Genomic DNA, 5,243 nt, shown 5'->3' on the forward strand with positions numbered 1-5,243 from the left:
ATAGCAGCCCTAATGCTGTTTTGTTTACTACTTTTTACAGCGGTTGAGTTGTACATAAACTACAACTATTTTATGGAAAATGTTAAATAAAAAATATCAATTAAAGATTTAAAAAGTTGTTTTATTGCTAATAAGGCACTGTATTGTTATTTTTAATGTGAATACAAACAGTAAATATTTATTCTTTTGCAATACTAAATTGTCGATATGTGTTTCAGAAATCGTCTGAATTATGAATTAAAAAAATCATCTGCAATGGAATTCTTTGAACTTTTCGCAATTCTTTTTTTTGATCTGACGGTTTCCTTGATAAGTCGTTAATTGTTCAAGAATGGATGTGTGGTGAATGGGATGGCAGGAAATATTTTGAACCTGCAGAATGGATGAAGGATGAGTGGAATATATATATTTTGTTGATGAAGTTGGGAAAAAGATACTTGTTTGAAATTTTGTATGGAGAATGGTTTGACTGCTTCTTTTTTTTCTTTTGATTATGTACTTTTCATGTTATCCACACAGTCCTTATGTTCAATGAGCTAGCAAAGCTACAAGGATCCCAATCCAGCTATTAGGGAAGCCGTAGGATGTTTTTTATAAAGTTAAAAAATTCTGCCCGGTGTCTTCTTTAAATGCCAAGAGCATCACATGCTCTAAATTTTACTCTCTAAATAACAGAACATCACAGCCGGTTTGAAAAACTTCTCTATTTCAAAATTTTTAAGATAAGCAACAATAGTGATCCCAAAGGTTAAAAAAAAATGATAAAAAATCTCAGATGAAACAATACTTATCAGTAAAGATCATAATTTTAATGCAGAAATTGTTAACCGTGACTGTCTTGCAGAAAAGTTTGTTTCTTTTATCTGCCATCTTTATTGGCGACTTGGAATCCTTGGCACAGCAAGGAACACACTAAACTACACTTTTACCAAGATTTCATTATCCAAACTTCCATGATATTTTATCAGATTTAGTATGCAACATGTCAACATACATGACTAAACTTTTTGTGGAAAACCACATACTCCAAAATGTCAGACTTTACCATCAGATCCCCATTCCCCCTCTCCCTACAAAATCAATAATCACGTGTTCTGCACAATTCTGAAACATATCTAATATCAATATAAAGATTCGTAACTCAATCAAAAACCATTTCAGTTTGAAGTTCAAATACACTAATTGAATTCAATTAATCAACTCAAATCAGTCAAAATTAAGTAACTAAAAGGACTTTAATTAAACCATTATTCAAGAATATGAAATTCAAAACTTGTCACCACCTAATTTTAAAGAAATAAGATTTTGAATTTTAACAGCATTTTTGCAACATTTTAATAAAACTCAGAAAAGAATAATACCAAATACAGATATAAAAAAAAACTTAGCTCAGAGCAAAGCACATCACTAAATTGTAATATATTTTTGATTAATATATAAAACAGGATGAAAATTTTAAACAGACAAAGTAACTAACTAAGGGTTCCAGGGTTTTAAGATTTTTTTTTTTTTTTTTTTTTTGTGATACTTTCAGGGTAATCAAATTTTTGTGCTTTTCTTTTATTTATAAAAACCTTTGTAATTGAATTTATGAAGATAAAAACTAAAAATTGTAAAATTGTAGCATTAATTTTAGATTTCCAGTCACGACTTTTTTTCACTGGATACATCTTGTAACCAGGACTTAGTCTCAACAATCTTGTCTTTGCATTATTAATAATACGATGTTTGACTAGACAACAAAATATGTCGCCAACATAAAATACCATGAATGGGGCCTGTAATCAAAGCTGTTGCTTGAATTCTGTTAATAAAAAAATTTATAAAATGCTTTGCAATAATTTCTTTTTCCATCACAAACTGCTAAAACTAATTGTCTTGAAGGTAGCCTGTATTTATAAATCCATTCTTCTTAGTTTAACAAAACTTTTTGCTATTTAAAAATTGTACTGTTACATTTAGTTTAAAAAAAAACAACAGAAAAGCAAGGTCAGCTTTGAGACACGCATTAAAGGAACACATAGGACTTGAGTTGTTCTGAAGTAAAACAAAACAGGTCAATTCTTCTTGGATTGGTCATCTACACATTCATAAAAAAAAAATTATCTACTAGAAACACTGATAGAATAGATTTTTAAAACAGTTAAAGTGTGAAAAGAAAAAGGCATTTATGATCTTAAAAAGGTTCAAATACGAATAAATGTATGCATGCATGCATGAATATATATGTCAGGGCTTCAGTAATGAATGTGTTATACTAAATAACATAACATCACACTCATAATTCTTCATTTGCTTTGCTTTATACTACAAATTCACTTATTCAATTTTTATGGAAAAGTATTCAGCTTTAGTTTAAATAAAATTGCTTATCTTTAATCATAATTATATAGGTAAAATATTACACACACAAAAAAAATCCTTAGTTGAAATGATGTATAACAGAGTGTAAAATCATACTTCAATCCAAACACCAAATATAATACAAATCTGCTTTCTACAAAAAACGCTAATTACTGAATCATCAGAAATTATTTGATTATTTCATTTCAAAATTTGAGATCAAATTTTTGACGTACAGAAGAAACCATATAAATGCGTCAATGAGAAAGATAAAACGTATTCGACAAAGAATTACAACAATATATAACGAGCAATCATCAGACTTATAAAAATAAAAAACTAAGGTTAAAAAAGCACATACCGGCTATGAAACGTGAGAAAAAAATGAGAACAACTCAAACGACAAAGAATGGCTCTGAATTGTAAACAAACTAAATACTCAACCTTAAAAAAACTCACTGTAACTTCAATCCATTTCCATATTTATCCACATGGCGCCGAAGCACAAATCTGCGTCTGGTTTGAGGTTATAAGTCATATCTGTATCTCTGTACTGTCTTCGAATCTTAATTACGGATGAATAATTATGATTTATTGGCATCATATATAAAGATAATTTTTGATAAAATTCAGAAACAATAGCTGAGATTTTATTAGTATTATTAATTCGATTGAGCTTACTTAAGTATAAAAAATTTATTATCTTAGTTAAAATTAGTTCAATGTGGTTCCTCGCAAAAATGTTAATGATAATAATGTGCTTAGATAAGAATTTTTCGAGTGAAATTTGAAAGAAGTTTGTTAATTAAGTTTCCTATTATTATTCTATAAATCGATAACTGTATTTTCCCTTTACAATACAGAAAATATCACAAAGTAGTTTCATTGAAAACCATCAGTTTCATAATCAGTAGATCCAAGTTTGAAAGCAAATCCCTGTACGCATGTATAATCTTGTTGCTATTAGCGATAGGCGAGGATCGAACTCGCAACCTTTGGGTTTGTAGCCGAGTAACAAGACCACTAGACAAAAGAAATTTCTCATGTCTCGTAGCTGTTATCTGGCTTATAAAGCGCATAATGCAGTAAAAGGCAAGCGACTTTACATTGTGCTCAATGATTTTACCTGTATAAATAGATCTTTGTTAGACATAAAGTACTTCTATTTCTAATAAAATTGCTTCATTGATACAAATTTCATTCATTCAAGAGCCACCTTTGGATACCAGCTGGTTCGCCATGATTAATGGTTGCTAAAATTTTCAGTTAAATATTTTAAGTAACTTGCTCTATTAAGTCTCCTAGATAAAAAAAAAAAAAAAAAAAAAAAAAAAAAATTAAATTTAAAATTTGGTAGACATGTACGATCAATTAGTTCGACATTTACACCACTTCGTTCATCGTATAATGTCTGATTTTCTGTCGTTACCAAAAATTTGAACAGTAATTTAAAAAAATAGATATGTTCATCTTATCAAAAAAAAAAAAAAAAATCTTGCAGAAACTAAATATTTTTTAAATCTAAAATGTAACGATATAAATAAGAATAGTTCAACATTGAAATTTTATATATACTACAGGATATTTTTCATAATTCGTCTATTAACGTAGAGAATTATTCAATAAATATTTTTTATCCAATAAAAAAATTTCAGACTACTACAATAAGAAAGCAGTGTTCAAGCAAATACAAATAATAAATATATTTTTCTACATCTAATAACGTTACTGTAAAGAGTATTAACTTTAAAAAAAATCACTGCAGTTTAAATAACCATCATTGCTACTTTGTAAAGATATACTCTAGCGGTAAGTATAATAAATTTTTAAAAGGATATTAAAAGTCTACTTTAAGTAGAAACCTACTCATAATAGCTTCATATCTTCACCATAAACAAAGAGTAAAGTAATTGTAGTTACAAATGATTTGAGTTTCTTAATAATACTGAAACGCATTGTCATAAAATGTGTTATTTAAAAAGATTTAAAGATTATGTTGCAATTTTATTGGTATCATTGAAAATATAATTTAAATTTTTAAATGGTGTAAAAATCATTTTTGTGCTAATTATAATTGCGAGAATTGTGGAAAAAAAATGTGAAAATAATTTTTAATAAATAATTTTTTAAAAAAATCTCTTCAAGATGCATATTTCCAAATTCGATAGTTCTAATGCAACGGCCTGCGAGCGTTTATCTTTATGTCTAGTAGAGATTAGTAAATCATGATTTAAGACTATTTATCGAGAAGGGACATTTAAACAAAGATGATCTTCTAATATTGAGAAAACTATCGTGAAGTGAAATATATATATATATACGCTTAAATGAATATAATTACAATAATTATCTGGTAGTCCTTATCCTAATAACATATGAATCACAAGTCAAATACTTTTTAATATAATTAAAATACTTACAGAAAAAAAAAATCTCATTTTTTTAAAAAATTGTCAATAGTTACTCTTGCGGTCGTTTTTGGACAATTGTCAAACATATTTCAATGACGCATTGCAAATTTTTTAAAAATGCATTAAAATTTTCTACAAATATAATTAAGCATGAGTAATTTTCAAGCATAAAAATTTTGATAAGATAGAAAGAGAACTGTAAATTAAAGTAATGGTAATTTACCTAATAATCGCTTTGAAACGACAGTATTGTATAAATATGAAATTTTAGCTGTGCCCAATAATGTGGTACACATACAAAAAACAACAACATACAGATTACATTAATTCTTGTATAGTAGTAGAAATTATGCTTCATTTTTGATATTCCTTTTAGAAAAAACAATAACATTCAGTGTAAATAACATTCTCCTTAATAATGTTAGATTAGAGGCAAACAGTGATTTCTTTTTAATGTGATGGGGAAAAAATATAAAACATTTCTGTAAA

At 27.4% G+C, this 5,243-nt stretch overlaps 1 protein-coding gene across 2 annotated transcripts in view; it reads right to left on the reverse strand.

Moving 5' to 3' along the window:
• The window catches only part of LOC129966503 (transport and Golgi organization protein 6 homolog), a 34,626-nt gene extending 31,783 nt beyond the window's left edge, over positions 1 to 2,843 (reverse strand). For both annotated transcript variants that reach the window (XM_056080937.1, XM_056080936.1), the window contains exon 1: positions 2,705 to 2,843. The gene's annotated coding sequence lies outside the window, so the exon portion shown is untranslated. The remainder of the gene's footprint in view (positions 1 to 2,704) is intronic.
• Positions 2,844 to 5,243: the final 2,400 nt, after the last annotated feature.

Source organism: Argiope bruennichi, chromosome 4 (genome assembly GCF_947563725.1).
Source record: "Argiope bruennichi chromosome 4, qqArgBrue1.1, whole genome shotgun sequence".
Classification (NCBI taxonomy): domain Eukaryota; kingdom Metazoa; phylum Arthropoda; class Arachnida; order Araneae; family Araneidae; genus Argiope; species Argiope bruennichi.